This window comes from Wyeomyia smithii, chromosome 2 (assembly GCF_029784165.1).
Source record: "Wyeomyia smithii strain HCP4-BCI-WySm-NY-G18 chromosome 2, ASM2978416v1, whole genome shotgun sequence".
In the NCBI taxonomy this organism is placed as follows: domain Eukaryota; kingdom Metazoa; phylum Arthropoda; class Insecta; order Diptera; family Culicidae; genus Wyeomyia; species Wyeomyia smithii.
In genome coordinates this window covers 241,369,501-241,386,530 of record NC_073695.1, presented here as the reverse complement: position 1 = coordinate 241,386,530, position 17,030 = coordinate 241,369,501, and the positions used below count along the sequence as shown (strand labels likewise).

At 40.8% G+C, this 17,030-nt stretch overlaps 1 protein-coding gene across 11 annotated transcripts in view; it reads right to left on the bottom strand.

Moving 5' to 3' along the window:
- Window positions 1–2,330, bottom strand: part of LOC129721707 (teneurin-m) — a 440,502-nt gene extending 438,172 nt beyond the window's left edge. For 9 of the 11 annotated variants that reach the window (XM_055674594.1, XM_055674598.1, XM_055674595.1 and 6 more), the window contains exon 1: window positions 1,178–2,330. The gene's annotated coding sequence lies outside the window, so the exon portion shown is untranslated. The remainder of the gene's footprint in view (window positions 1–1,177) is intronic. The other 2 variants (XM_055674597.1, XM_055674596.1) reach the window with 2 other exon arrangements.
- Between the last annotated feature and the right edge of the window lie 14,700 nt (window positions 2,331–17,030).

Genomic DNA, 17,030 nt, shown 5'->3' with positions numbered 1-17,030 from the left:
AAATTTGCAATTTTAAATTTCACTTGTTTGTTAGATCTTATTTTCTCATGAATTTCAGCTTGGCTAAGGTGTGCTCACTATTTTTGTATTAAAACTTTTTCCACAAAAATTAAATCCCCATTTATGTTAAATGCAGAAAGATGCATTTTTCTTGTCAAAACCAGGGCTGAAAATTTTCAGGAATTGTCATTCAGTGAAACTAGAAACTGTGATTTTCAATTTTCATAGAACGAGCTAACACTTTCAGCTCCAATTAGATGATAGTGATAATAATGACCGGCAGCATTACTATGATTTCGTACACGCTGTGTTACTTTAGCGATATCAATGCCGGTGAGGATGTCGGTACTTATCTGACATCTCACATTTTTCACTGACATGATTTCTACTGAAAATTTACACGGGTTACACTGAAGAGCAGTCAACTTGAGATAATGAAAATGTTATTTTGTCATTTTCATCATGCAGTTCGAAAACTTTGCAGCATTAACTCAAAACAGCTGTAGAATTGCATTCCCGCAGTCTCACATAACTAGAACACTTCTAAACTGAAGTTGAACTGCTCGAATTGTTGAGTCGTGGCCAATGGATTTGAAACCATTAGTTCTACGTCAAGCTTACGTTTGTGCACTTAGGAACATACCCTTCTACTTTTTATAAACATTTTTTCAGGAATTGCAACCACAGATGATTTCGATGAGACCTCTGGTGGATTTTTGTTTTGTTTTTCTTTACTTTCTTCTACGTTGATACACACAATTTCTCGCATCGAATTTGACTGTGATTTTGTTGTTGTTGGACTCCATTCCAAATTGTATTTTGATCGTAGCCCGATTGTCTCCCCCAGCTCTGGCTCATTCAGTCAAAAATTTATTCTTGATTCATTTACTCTTCCTTCTTTAGCGGCAGGAGGTGATATGTTTTACTAACCCTCATTGTTACTGATTTAGATCGAGAAAATTGTAATTTCTTCTGTCAAACCTAAAGCTGCATTTACGATACACATTTCAACTGAAAACATGCCCTTTTTCAGATTTAAAATAGTGCTCAACTAAACACTGACTAAGTACATATCGAGAAACATCCTATCAGAAGCGACCCCGCAGGGGCAATAAATCCCAACCCCGTAGGACCTGTCAAGGAGTAAACACCAGCCAGAGCAAATATAAACACTCACTTTCTGATTACGCTTGCACATTAATCCTCGCTAGAAGAGGCGCACACACCGAGTCACAACACGTCGCATTCGAATCTCGTTCCGGATCCGGCTGCTGCTGTTGCTGGTGCTGCTGATGCAACCCCTGTCAGGACAACACTTCCGGCAACTCGTTTGCTTCGGGTAAAGTTTTTTTTTCCACTTTGCTTCCTTTGACTGAATTTTTCTCGGCTCCTGTTTTTTTTTCTTTCTTTCAATCCAGCATCGGACAACTAAACTAGCTGTTCACGGAATAAATATGGCTCTTGCTTCTGCACTTTGGTGCCTCAGGACACCCTGCTGCTGATAACACACACTATAAACCAATATTTATTTCTTTTTCTTTCTACGTTGAAATTGCCAATTTTCTTTCTCGCACAAGTTTTCCCTTCTCTGCGGGGCTACACACGGCGATGATCCGCACCGTCGTTCCTACCGCGCACTAACTAATCATCTGCTGATCGGTAGACAGGAAAATAGAAGAAAAAAAAAACTATAACACCTGCAGCAGTTGACACTAAATTACGATAGCGCACCAGGATTCATCTTGCGAAACGCGGAACCCCCCGTTCCTGACGCAATCAAGCGCCCAACGAGCGCACGAGAGCCACCCGAGGAGCACAAATTTTCATTGATTTTCGGGGTGTTTTATAACACACACAATGTTCCTGCCTGCTGAAAGCAGCCAGCCGTTCAGCGACTGTTGGCTGTGTGTGCGGCTTCGCTGGTATGTTCCTGCTGGCTCCTTCAAGTTCCTTTCGGTGAGTCTTTCATTGACAGTTCGCCATGAATAGAAAATCGAGAAAACTTTCGAACGCAAAAACTAGGCTATGACAACCGAGCCCAGGATGCACGGGGAAAATATTTGACGTATGAATAACACTCACTTTGAACACACGCGAACGCCCGATTCGCGAAAAAAGAAACGCTCGGAGGCTCTTCCACTGTGGGTAGTGTTTATTTTTTTCTTTTTCTCTTCTCCGCACTTCTTCTGCACAGGCACAGTTGCTTTTTTGCTATTTCTTGGGCGACCGTCCAAGCGATAAAACACCCAAGAGCCTCACACACAGAGCACTCGCGATCGAAGAGCACACGATAATTTCAACCTTCCACACTCGGGAAGCGTACGATGCAAACTAACGACGGCCCGAAGCGAATGAAAATAAACAGCGAAAGCAGGCTTTTTTCGCCAGCGCTCCGTTCCGTTCGCCGGGAGAGCCACTCTGACTCTCTTATGCTCTTTCGCTCTTAGCTCAGCATAGCGCCTACAATTCGCTTTTCCCTACGGTTATGATCAAAACATAAACCGAAAAGATGGGTGCCCTATCGAGCGAATTATGTTGCCTCTCCGCAAGGAGTCGATTTGTTTTCTCCATGCTTTTCGTATGCTCTCGCTCTTCCTACGAGTAGCGAACCGAACAAACCGAACGACCAGCCGGGTTGCTTCGGTTTCGCCCGCCCCGTTCGGCAATGCTTCGGCTGCCTGCGTTCGGTCGCATAGCAAGCAGCTGAATGGTGAAAATTCTCTCACGCCACCACTGGGAAATCAATTTTCTAATAAAGCACACACTCACGTTCGATTGAGATTTTTCCTTCTGCAGAAAATAAAATAAAATATAATCTAGATTTCCTGTTCATTAAACATCAAATTTGGACACATTTTCGTGAAACATTCAACCCAAAACTCCCTAACCAGCAACTGCGAAATCAGGACAGCCAAAATAGTGTGTCAAATACAGTTCCAGTTTTCGTGATTTTCCATTTGCCTTTGGTTTGTCCTTTTCTCGTTTATTACCGACCATCAGAACAACCCCCGTACCCCGTGCCGCTTCCGCTCATCCACGCACACTCGCACACCAAACAGTCCGGAAGCAGGCGAAAATTCCTTCAAGCGAGCGAGCGAAACATTTCTAGTGAAATCTGCCTGCTTGCCCTTCGAAGGAAAACAGGCCGCTCTAAATCCTACCAGATCCACACACACACACACACGCACACCGAAGAAGGCGAAGAGCAACAAAGAAGAGCGAATTGCGAAAAATCCCTCCGCTGAACCGCCTGGGTTCCGGTGCTGTTTCATGGCTTACTTTGTAGCATGGTTGCGATTTTCCTTGACAGGCGTGTGTGCGTTGCGCGCACACACACCGACACAAAAACGCACGTGTAGTGGAGGAGCGAATTTTCCCGATATTGCAGTCCCGCTTATCGATGAGTGTGAGTGTGTACTACTCCTTGAAGAAATGTGAAGGCAAGCAAGCGGGAAAGCCAGCGAAAATCCTCAAGTGTTAACTGCACAAATCTCTCGGTGCTTTTCTCCGATCGACCGACCGTCCGTACCTTGGATGGAAGCCGTCTCGCGCGCGGTTCGAGGCTTTACCCGCAGTCCCGAGTCGAAAGGTAAAATCCTCCCCGAGTAACGGGAGCAGAGCCAGCAGGAGGATGAGGTTGGTGAAGATGATGATGATGTCCCTCTGTTCTTTCCCTGGACTCAAGGTGGGTTTTTAGTCGTCGTTCCGATGTGTCGCGTTTTGGTGGGGAGGAGAAAGGGCAAAGGTTTATGCTTCGAGGGAAATGTTTGAGACTAGTTTTCGTCGTGTAACTGCTAGTAAGTCGAAGTACATGCTTAGAATTGGAGTAATGAAAACGTTTCATGCACTGCACATTCTGGAGGATATTCATACCGTGCTTAGGTTAGTTAAGCGTATAAGTTATGGAGTTAAGATTACGTAAAACGTTTATCCTATGAGCACATGTTCAGTTAGGGTGATCACTTCGGTTACTTGTCAGTATTCTAGCGTTTTATTCGTTATGGTTTTCTAACCGGGACGACAGGCTTATTGGGCATCCGACGTACATCGAAGCAAGCTGTTTAAAATCACGTTGGCAGTCGATTGAGTAACTCACTCGCAGAAACCTGCAACGTGTTCTGCCTCTGGAGAATTATAAATAAACCGTGTTGATAATATCACGTGTCAAAGGCTTGTAGTATGCTACGCAAACAGCTTTTTTTCGAGAGAAACTACTACCTGCTTAAGTTTCAGCACTAGTAGTTTCTTTCGATAACCATAAATGTGTTAACTTTTAGGAAAGTTTGTGCCTTAGCAATAACAATGTACTGCTTTAAAGAATTATATTTTGGTTAATATGCATATCTGCACTTTCTCCTAATTTGTTGAAGGCTTTGGCTGTATGTAAATTTTCCTATTCTTCAATGAAATGAACAACTATTGCGGCGACTAGTAAGAGAGAATCGGTGTGAAATGTTGTGTCCCTGCGCTTCAGTAGGGAATAGAACGGTGGTGCATAATGTGCATCGGTGAAAAAGCTTGTCCGTCCTGGGTGAGAATTGCTCATCTAAGGGTTTTCGGTGTGTAGCGAATTCGCGAGGTGTGCCCAAATATTTAGTCATGTCTCACAATTAGCCGAAAACTATTTACGTGTTGCTTCATTTGTGAAATGTTATCGTCTGCTTTCTTTGAATTGGTAATAGACAATTTTTTTTTAAACTTCGAATACTTTTTGTCGCAGTCGTAGAGATGAAGAGGTTAGCTCGATCTCCGACAGCAACAACTGTTACACCTCGTTCGTAACAACCCTTTTTCTACCCTAACGAAGATAAGGACGTAGCCGGTGCCGTTATCGATCTACACAAAGCGGAAGCTACTGGATGGTGGTAGAATAAGGTGAATGCAACTTCATTAGCTCAATCCCATCACGGGGGTGAAACTACGAAATGTGCTTAAGCTCGAAGCTCAAATTAGATTTATACACAATAAATGGCACTCTCTTCGCTCGTGTTCTGATACTTTTTGGGTAGGTACACAGTTTTCGACAACCGCAGTCGATAAGTTAAAGAATTGGCTCTTATAATAACGAAACGTTTGACTAGTTATTCTTCTTCGTGACTTTATTCTGAATCGTCGTAGTAGAACTTTATTTGTTCGATATTTTAATTTTTCGTACGGTACGATTCGCGACCTACGTGGCAAACGTGCTTTGAGAAATGCGAGATTTTTAACTGTAGGGGTACTGGGGGTAAGCCCGGCCCCCTAAGGAAAATGATTCTTTAGCAGCACTTGATGGCGAATTTTGTTATTTTTCTTTCACAGAATCATTGCCCAGATTGTTTTCTACAAGATATGAAGGTTTTCAGTGCTTTCAAACAGTTATTTTACAAGGAATAGTGAAGTTTTGAAACTAAGATAAAAAAGACGTTTAGCAATCAGTGCGGCTGAAACCGGCACCCCTTGGGGGTAACACCGGCACCTAAGTTTGTTCATGAATTAACTCGATTTAACTGAACCAATTTGAATTCGGAAACCGCCGAATGGAAAATCTCATATTTCACATTTTTTCACATTACTGTTGAATTTGGTTGTTGTCGGTTAGCTGGTTCTGGGCAGATTGCCGGCATAAGTTCCGGTGAACATTATGTATAAACAATGAAAGAATTTGATACTCGGCAAGCCTATCATGTGGCACTTTAAATCACATTATTAACTAGTTTCATCGAAGCCAGTATCACATTGACCACACCGGAGCATATTTCAAATACCACCAGGAAAGCCGTCAGTTTTGTGACTTGATTCAGTACATTTGGCACCTCTAATAACCCTTGGAATCATTTATAAATCACAGAAGAGCTTGAGTGCATGGTTCTAAGTCGAATAATTAATTTATTTATCAGCGAAACATCGGTAATAGTTAGAAATATGTGTCAGTAACATCCAACTAGCTTCAGACCATGTCGGGCTTACCTCACTCACTGGGTGACGGTGTTACCCCGACAGCACACATTATTTTAAAAATAGTATTTCTACAAATTTATCGCTTCAATTTACTGCCGGTACCCGGATAACTGTCCTATAATGAAAAACAACATGTTGAGAGAACGGCGATTTAATATTATCTGTGAATTTTCGGATTTCCAGCAATTACATCTAGCATCAATGACCATAACAGTTTCATGGCACCACAAGTTTATCGTTGAGAACAAAAAACCATGGATGGAATTGGTTTTACGTTATATAACTTGAAAAAAAAAAGACAAAATGGGACAAAATATGCGGGTACATTTCAAAAGTACTCGCATATTTTGCCCCATTACATATAAATTCAACCAGCAACCGGCAGTATCATTGGCAACGTAGATTGTACTATAGAAAAACAATATTAGTCTAGTAAATTAAATGGCATACTTCTATAGGCCTAAAGTAATCCGATATCAGATTAAATTTAGAGAGCTTCGTAGCCGCAAGGTTACAGAGTCCGCTTTGATATGCGAGTGGTCGTGGGTTCGAATCTTAGTAGAATCAGGCCATTTGGTTGTCAAAGGACTTTAACATGGGTTCATTCTCAGGCTCTCTACTACATACCCTTCCTTCAAGCTGAATTCTATAGTACCCTTGCTGACTTTCATCCTAACAAAAAAAAGTCCCTCTTATTATAAAACTGTTCTAAGTAACGTATAATAATTCTCTTCAAGGAATTGTAATTATGACGCGGTCTTGGCTGGAGGAACGAGGTTTCGATAAGACTCCTTCCTTTTGACAAAATAAGTCCTTATAATAAAACTGATTTCAGAAATATTTACCCTCTACAGGGAATTGTAATTGGCGATATTGGCACGAGGAACGAGGTTTCGATAAGACTCCTTCCTCTTGACATACAGTCCCTCTTAGAATAAACCTGGCCAGAGAGGAACGTTAGGTGTAGCCTCAGTTCAGGGAATTGTAATTTGGCGATATTGGTAGGATAGAAAAGAGGCTCGGTATAGTAGAGCAGTAAGCTTGAAATAAAAGGGTAAACTCTCACACACAAGCACTGATATAAATAAAAAAAAGCGTATCATTCACTTCAATAGTGATACTGCCAATAATATGAAGTACAGAAAACACCTGGGCAATATCACAATAGATCAAAATGTCTCTGGTCGCAGTGATGAGTCCACACAGAGGAAAAAAAATCCGATATACACTAATCTGGAGCAAAATTATATGTTGGCAGTTTGTACCACTATGCAGTGGGACTGTAATTCGGGTACTTTCAATATGGGACAAAAACCACTTGGTATTTTTTCATGTTTTTCCATACAAAAGTATCAATATTAATTTTTTTCTAGAAAATATGATAACATTTAAGTCGATTCCCGATGATAACTCAAAAGTGGCCAAAATCAGTATGGGATAGTTATGCGGGTACCGGCAGTTTACCTCAGATCGAATTCCTGTGATTGCCAACAATACAGGCTATAAATTGTAGAGCAACGAAAAATTATTTAAGTCTTTTCAAATGAATAAAAGCTTAAGTTCCACTCACGAAAAATTACATCCGTTTACGCATCAGCTGCAGTAGCGTATGTTTTGTCTATTATTTTGACGTTTGACGTTTTACAGTGGCTTCGATGTGTCTTGAAATGTCTAAAATATTAAATACCAACACTTCACATATTCCAAAACACAGTTTATTAGCGTTTTCTAGTAAAATCCTAGGGGTGACGGTCTTACCCTCAGTGCCGGCCTTCCCCAAGTACCCCTATCTTTAAGTTCAACAGTGAAGTTAATTTTATATCGGAATTTAATAAATGCTTAGGCGCTTCGTCAGTATCTTGATTTCGGCAGAGTAGATTTAAAAAAAATCCTAGATTGCGGGACTTTGCCTTGCTTTTCTTCGCCATGATTAGACCTTGGCCTATGGTACCATCTTATGAGAGAATATGAAAGGGAAATTTTCGCATGCTACCTTCTATTTCGGTTTTATATTGGTTGGCGGATGGTTGGACACGTGTCACTTGAGATCCTATTGTGGTCATTCACCTCTGTCCAGCAACTCCTATCCCAACCTCCACGTGGTGCCGACCGGGATACGAGTAACCTTTGCGGAGATCGGGTAACCAACCCCGGTGGAAACTTTGGTCGTATGCTGACTGGGAAGGGGGAACGTACGCGGCTGTTTCCCCATGTTAGGGGCGGCGTACAACAGCGTCTGATCCGGAGCGGGCGGCTGAATCATGAAACGCGGTGTCTCACCAGCTATATCAAAGACGGCAGCCCCGTCGCGAGACTAGGTATCGCAGCCCTCGTAAGGCAGCATACCGAATATTAAATACTACGAACAATCCAGAAATAAATACGGAACGGAATAATCGGCATGGATCTAGGCGAACGAAAAAGGACAATGATTATTGGAAACTCGGTACTTGGAATGTAAGGACTCTACTCGAACCGGCACGCGCAAGTATCCTGGCTAGAGAGCTGCGGAAGGTGAATGTGGAGGTTGCAGCTATCCAAGAGGTGCGGTGGTCGAAATCGGAAGAACGCGAATTCCGAGCAGTAAATCCTATTGCGGACACTTCATTTAAGTACCACATCTACTATAGCGGCGGCGTGAAAGCAGAAAGAGGAGTCGGTTTCGTGCTAATTGGAAAACAGATGAAGCGTGTCATTAGATGGAGGCCGATCAGTGACCGTATATGCGTGTTGAGAATTAAGGGCAAATTCTTCAACTACAACGAGAAACCCGATGACGAAAAGGAGGAGTTCTATGAGCTACTGGAAAAGACATACAATGAGTGCCTAGGTCACGATATGAAGATTGTCATCGGAGATGCAAATGCACAGGACTTCTTCCGCCCCGTAACTGGTAGGGAAAGCTTCCACTCTACTACGAACGACAATGGCCTGAGGCTTGTTAATTTCGCTGCAGCTAGGGGGATGGCTATCTGTAGCACTTATTTTGCACGCCGGAACATACGTGAGCACACCTGGATGCACCCGAATGGAGAGCTTTGCTCTCAAATTTACCACGTTCTGATTGATGGACGGCACTTTTCAGACGTTACAGACGTGAGGTCGTTCAGAGGACCGAACGTTGACTCGGATCACTATCTCGTAGTAGCCAAAATCCGCGCCCGGCTGTCCAACGTGCTGAAATCCAAGGCAACGAGGAGGACGCAGCTGAACATCCAGCGGCTATCAACTGAAGGAGTGGCTGCAGAGTACTCGCAGAAAGTTGATGAACGGAGTGAGGAAAGAGTTGAAGGGAACCTGAATGAACAGTGGAGGCACATCCACAGTTCGATCAGCACTACAGCGCGAGAAATGTTGGGTACAACTGCGGCAGCTGCGCCCAATGAGTGGTTTGACGCTGAGTGCCAGCGAGTGACGGAAGAGAAGAACCGCGCCAGGGGTCACATGTTGGCCACGGCTGTGACTCGTCAGAGCATGGGTAGATATCGAGATGCAAGAGCCGCTGAAAAGATACTCCATCGCCGGAAGAAACGACCGCATTGGGAGCGTATTCTTGCGGAGGCGGAAGGTTGCTTCTCCAGGCACGATGCGAGGAGCTTCTACAAGAAGGTCAACGGAATCAGGAATCGAAACGTGTCAGCCCCTGTCATGTGCAACGATAAGGAGGGAAACCTGATAACCGATAAAACAGAGGTGGCCAGGCGTTGGAAGGAACACTTCAGTGTGCTGTTGAACAGTGGAGTCGAAAGGAGCAGGATGACTATTGAGAATGATGGTCAAGCTGTGGATCCACCATCCATGGACGAGGTGAATAAAGCAGTGAAAGAGCTGAGAAACTGCAAGGCAGCCAGGAAGGACGGCATTCCCGCCGAACTCTTCAAAGTCGGGAGCGAACAGCTGTATCGTGCCATCCATAGGATCATGCTGAGAGTGTGGTCTGATGAAGAATTGCCCTCGGACTGGTTGGAGGGTCTCATATACCCGATCTACAAAAAAGGCCATCGCCTGGACTGTAGCAGTTATCGGGGCATAACTCTTCTCAATACCGTGTACAAAATTCTCTCCCGCATCCTGTTCCACAGACTAAGGCCGTTGCAGAAGACCTTTGTTGGCGAGTACCAATGCGGTTTTCGAGGGGGACGCTCCACGATGGACCAAATGTTTACCTTGCGACAAATCCTCGATAAATTTCGAGAATTCAACTTGCAGACGCACCATCTGTTCATAGACTTCAGGGCAGCGTACGATTCAGTCAAGAGAAATGAGTTATGGTGGATTATGATTGAACATGGCTTCCCAACAAAGCTGATAAGGCTGATACGTGCTACCCTTGAAGGTTCTACATCAAGCGTCGGGATAGCCGGTGAGATATCGGACTCGTTCGTGACGTTAGATGGTTTGAAGCAGGGTGACGGGCTGTCGAACTTATTGTTCAACATCGTATTGGAAGGTGCTATACTAGTGTGCAGAGAAGCGGCACCATCATTACGAAGTCGCACATGCTTCTCGGTTTTGCGGACGATATCGACATCATTGGTATCAACCGTAGAGCTGTGGAAGAGGCCTTCGGACCTCTCAAGAGGGAAGCTGCGAGATTAGGGCTTGTCATTAAGGCTGTGCGAGATTTCGAATGATTTCGTATAATTTCGCAAAACTCGAAATTTCCCGAAATTTCGCGAAATTGATGAAAAATTTCGTTGAATTTCGCTAAATTCCGCCTAAAATTTCGCGAAATTAAACTTCCAATTTCGGCAATTACGAAATTTCGCGAAATTTCGAACCAAATTTCCGATGCACATTATTACATTATTTTGGTTTGTGCTCATTGCGACTATAAATTAAATTGAATATATCTCAACAGGTATCTGGTTTACTAAGTCAGACATAGAAGAATAAACTCTCAGCCGGTAATTTTTGTTTTTAAAGACAAAACCGTAAAATCATGCGGGAGGTATTTTTTATTCACGCAAAGCATAAAATTCATGTCATCACTGAAGTCATATTAGAGCAATATGAAGCCGTCCAAATGCGCTACAAGGTATCTAGTAATTTGTTTGTAGGAATAAATTTTACGCATCTTTTACGTACATCAAAATGTGGTTATATTTGCAGCGCACATGGTTAAAGAGGTCACTTTTTGTCTTTCGTTTAGGGGGGCATAACAATTTCTGTCAAAACTATTGCTCTGAAGCTCTATCTTACAGGCCAAATGCTCTATGCTACTCGACTTGTAAAAATTTTCAAGCGTTTTTTCGGATTTCTCTGTGTTAGAAGACTCCTCTTCGCACACCGTAGTGTATTTAAATGTGTTTTTTCAGATAGTTCATTGCTATCACTAGGCTGACCAGATATCATGCCTTATAGTGTGCAGACAGAGTGTCAAGCAGTTGTAATTGCCTGAATTCACTCTGACTTCAAAGTCAGCATAGGTTTCAAAATTGCCAGGTACCTTATCAAAAATATTTTAAACGTGTTATCAAAAAAAAATATACTAGTATATTTTAGTACATGGTTCGCTCTCGTTGAACACATAACTGAGAAATGTTACTCTTGTTTTAGGGGACACAAAATTTTACAATGTCAAAAACAAGTTGAGATTATAGCATAGAAGTGATTCTGAATTTACAAGGTAGTAGAAAAGAAAGGTTAGAAAGAACGAGAGAACGAGGATGATTACGAATAACTTAATTGAGTAAAAAGAAAACTATCTGTTTGTTGCATTACAACATTCCATTCTTACTGTTGATTGGTTGAAAGAAAAATAATTTTTGGTTTATTTCAAAGCACGTAGTCATATAGAGGGAGACGGGGGGAGAAGGGGTTGTCAAAAGACCACGAAAAATCACGCGGGGGGTGTGGGGGTTAACGAATAGACCACGTAGTCTTTTTTCTGACTTATAATTCATTATTGCAATTTTTTAATTAATAAATTTATTTGACACGACTTGATCACAGAAAGTATGAGAGTTGTCAGCAATTAACTGTAATCAAATTTTTGAAACATATTTCAAATTTATCCGAACGAAGAAATTTTTTTTTTGTTTAAAACAGGCTTTGCCTTATATGGCATTTGCTTCTTTAGATTAATTTAATTTTAATTTCGCAATGCGTCGGGATTTATGACATTTTTCCTGGAAGTGTATTTCAATACTCAACGACCGGTAAAAAAAATCAACGTTTTGGTCTTAAGAACAATATATAAGACCTGGATGTTCGTGAACTAATGGAAGAAAGAAAGATGTTTTTATTTTGTTCGACATTCAAAAACTTTGTAATTTATTAAAAATAAACTAAGTTACAAATCCGATACCTGAAAATCACTAAAAGTAAGGTTTCACTTATTATCAACTAAATATTTTTCTAGATGATTTCTAGATGAGTATACAATTTAACATAACTGTAAGCGAAAAATTTATCGTAGATGATCAAACTGCTTAAACAAATTTTATTTATTTTGATACTCAACAACAAATTAAAAATCATTTTGAATATACTCAACAGAATAGCGTATTTGAAATTACTTTCAGGTAAAGAAATTAGTATATTTGTTAAAGACAATGAAATATTATTAAAAATTAAACAACCATTATCTATTTGTTATTTTGGGTTTGAGAAAATGATATTACTGAAAATTCTATTTACAATTTGCGCAATAACTAATAATCAGTTTTCTTGAACCTTCATTTTTTTTATAAATTTTTCATACTTTATTGTACATATATTTGCAGAAAAAGATCACAATACAAAAGACCACGAAAGACCACGGGGGGGTAGGAGGGTATAAAAGGGATCAAAATATGACCACGTACTTAAGGTAGCCGCAAGGTTACAGAGTCCGCTTTGGTAAGCGGGTGGTCGTTGGTTCGAATCTTAGTAGAATCAGGCCATTTGGTTGTCAAAGGACTTTAGGCATGGGTTTATTCTCAGGCTCCCCACCACGTACCCTTCCTTCAATCTGGATTCTACAGTACCCCTGTTGACTCTCCTCCTAACAGAAATAAGTCCCTATTATCATAAAACTGGTGTGAGTAACATATGAAAGTTCTCTCCAGGGAATTATAACTAGGCGATATTGTTAGGATGGACAGAGGCTCGGTATAGTAGAGCAGTAAGCTTGAAACAGAAAGGTAATTACACACAAGCACTGATATGAATGATAAGCGTATCACTTACTTCAATAGTGTTACTGCTAATAATATGAAGTGCGGAGTACAGAAAACACCTGGGCAATATCACAATAGATCTAAGCTCTGGTCGCAGTGATGAGTCCACACAGAAAAAAAAGGAATGGTCTCAAATGCATTTTATTATTTTTGGTGTCGCAGAAACTCACAGGGCATATTTTTTAGGACAAATTTATTCTCTACAACCTTACCAGAGACACTAGTTATGCCAGTCAAACAAACCGATTTAGCTGAAAAAATAATTTAATCTCCAATTGGGCACTCTGTGGGTAATTGATACATTTTTATAATCGAAACCGTTGGTTTGATTGGCATAGTGCCTTTGGCAAAGTTGTAGATAAAAATATTGTCCGTCCAAAAATAAACATGTTGGAATATTTTTTTTTTTTTTTTTGAAAAAATATAACTTTTTTTTTGATTTCTTCATCGCTTCCGTATTTTTTTTTTGTAATTTTTATACAAAAAAATAAGATTTTTGAAAATAAGCTTTTTTATATTAATTTTAATGTTTCTTTTACATTAAAAAATGAGTTTTTTGAGTTTTTTTTATCGGAAAGATAAAATTACTATCAAAAACTTTTCCAGAGACGTCACACTGATCAAAAAACTTTTGGCTCCGAAAATATTTATCATCACAATAATCCTCCCAGAATAGCTTCTCAGCCTATAGAAACGTTTATGCAAAGTTTAAGCCAAATCTAAAATGACAAAAAACATTGAAAGTAGGACATTTTTTGTGGAACTGCTCAGTTAAAAAGTAATTCTAAGTTATATTAAACAATGTGCAAACATATTGAAAACTTCAAAGTTTACAAAATAGTTAACTTAAATTTTGTTTTTCTCGAATTGATAAAGATGTCACTTAGTCTAGTCTGACTAAACGGTGTTAAAAAAAATTCAATAACACTGGTCGACAAAAGCGAAAAAAGTGGCCCTTAAGCTCAAAATGGTTGCCCTCCAAAGGTTTTACAGCTTTTTAACCATTCCTGTGAATTTTGCTGCTTTTAGAGAATGCAGAAATGCATCAGAAGGCCGCCGAAGAATTGCTTATCGGATTCGTCGCTTTTACGTTTGCATAGGGAAAAACTCTTTGGAAAAGTTATCTTTGCTAGGGACACCTTCACAGGAAGGGTTGAAAACCTACCTACCATCTCTTATGTTTTCCAGTTCGAGCTCTAGGACAAAACTTAGATTTTGAATGATGAAAGTGCTATGAAAGAAGGATTACTATATTAAACATAGTTGCATTCAAACCAAAATAATCAGTTCAGAAGTTTATTAAATTATTATTTACAAAGACATTTCGAGTTTGACCTTTCTATCATTTGTATCTATCGCGCTACTATTACCTGCAATATAGATAAATGAATGCATCAAGATTTTAGTTTTTAACATTTTTGATTTTCTCGTCATTGTTGGTTTATCGATATCTGAATACCTACGTTACTTTTCGTCGACCAGGTAAGCAAGCACCTTGCGATCAGCTGCTGAAGGGTACTTCGTTAGCGTACGCTCCAACGTTTCAAATCATTGTAATGCTATGTTTCAGAAACAATTATTTTATTTTTCGGAATTTCGCGAAATTTCGCAAAATTTAGAGACCAATTTCGTTTCGTCTCGAGAACTCGAAATCCATCTTGATTTCGTTTCGACTAATTTGGCGAAACCGAAATTAAGGGTTAATTTCGTTTCGTTTCGTTTCGACACCAGAAAAGCCAGTTTCGCACACCCCTACTTGTCATAAACTCTGCCAAAACGAAATACATGGTGGCTGGCAGAGTGCGTGGTAGTCCGTCGGAGGTTGGTGCTGCGGTGGTGCTAGATGGGGAAACATTTGAAGTAGTCGACGAATTTATTTACCTGGGAACATCAGTGACATGTGACAACGAGGTTAGCCGTGGGATAAAGAGGCGGATAGCAGCCGCAAACAGGGCCTTTTACGGATTACGTAACCAGCTAAGGTCCCGCAGTCTGCAAATCCGTACTAAACTTGCACTCTATAAAACACTGATTCTTTCGGTGGCTCTCTACGACCATGAATCATGGACGCTGAAAGAGGCTGATCGGCGAGCTCTTGGTGTTTTTGAGCGTAAGATTTTGCGTTCAATCCTTGGCGGCAAACTAGAAAATGGTGTTTGGCGCAGACGCATGAACCATGAAGTGTACCAGGCATACAAATCGGCGGATATAGTCAAGCGGATAAAACACGGCAGGCTTCAGTGGGCGGGGCATGTAGCGAGAATGCCGGATGAGCGTCAAGCGAAGGCTATATTCAGCAGGAATCCCGATAGAGGTCGTCGACTTCGGGGTAGACCCCGCACTCGTTGGATGTGTGCTGTCAACGAGGATGCACGCGAAATAGGTGTTAGGGGCGATTGGAAGATAGCAGCCCAAGACCGAGGGACATGGCGACGTATTCTGGATTGGGCACTGGATCGATAATCGGTCTGTCGCCTTCAAAGTAAGTAACCTTTTATATCGTCCAGGCTTTCGAGAGAAACTCTGAGTGGAGGCAGAGCTATAAGCTCAAGGAAATGGTGAAGAAATATATATATATATAATTTTTTTTATATATATAATATTTTCGATCGTTGTGCAGGTCGCTATTTAAAAATGAACAGTCAGGAGAAAAGCGAGATTTCAATTGGACGTTCCTTGCGTAGTTTTAACACTAGAAATGTTCTGACGAGTGACAGACAAATAAGCAATTTAATAATTTTGGGGTACTAAAAAGTGCCATTGGCTTGTTACAATAGTGGCAAGTTTGTATATTTCATCGTCTTTTTTTAGATCTTTTATTATTTCTTCACGCACATGCACCAGCACATACATAACTAACTGAAAGCAGTGGCCAAATGGCTGAAAGCGAACGCACCAAATCCGGTTATAATCACTATCATGTTCAAACATGTTTACAAAGATGATTAGAACAAGATTCCTGACTCTTGCAGTATCCAGCGGACTTGATTTTCGCTGCGCGTGAGCGAAAGTCGAACTAACTTATATACTGGTAATTTGATGATGACGGCAAGATGGCGAAAGGTCCTGCCATCTAATTTTCAATATCCTTATGAGGTGCTGCCATCTAGTTTTCAGATTATGCACGACAATCCAATTTGCTAATAACCAATTTTATGCGCATTTAGGTAATCAGATGGCAGCACTAACCATTGTAAAGGTGTCGGAGCAGTGGCGTAGTTATGGTTTGGCGGGCCTGGTGCAGCAACAAAAGTGTGGGCCCCAAAGTAAATGACTGAGCAGTTTTCTCTTTTATAAAAGGAATTGAGACAAACAAAACATTTAGATTTTTTTTTACTTATTCATTCCGTTGTCCGCAAAATTAAAAATTAGGTAAATTTAGATACTCACTTTCCATGTCTTTGGTTGGCAAAATCAGAAATTACAGATTCAAATCAATGGAATCAGTAATTTCACGTTCGATTGATAAAATGGCAAGGTTTGTTAATCTCAAGTTACTCATCGTTGACCTCGAATAGTTCTTGATCAACTTCAACTTAGAAAGACTTGATCAACTTTAACCTAGAGTCTACTGCTTTCAGGTACATAAAGTTACGCGCGAACGCAGATTATTTCTCTCGCTCTGTTTCTTGTTTTCAAGTCAGCCACGCAGCAACACAGATAGACAGCGTTTTCCAGACTTGGTAAAAGCAACGCTTCGAACCGCTCGGTGACATCGTCAAATTATAGACACCCAGTACCACGAGCGTATTATCTTCTTATGCGTGATTCGTAGCAAGCTACGAATGCAGTGCAGTAACCTTGTTTTTGTCACCGGGAGGCCCTTTGAGCGTTTTTTCTTTTTGGTTTTGTTTTGATCCATTAGGAGATATTTGCTGTGTGATGCTTTTCTCAATTTGTTGCGCGCCAAGCTGAAGACCAAAGCAC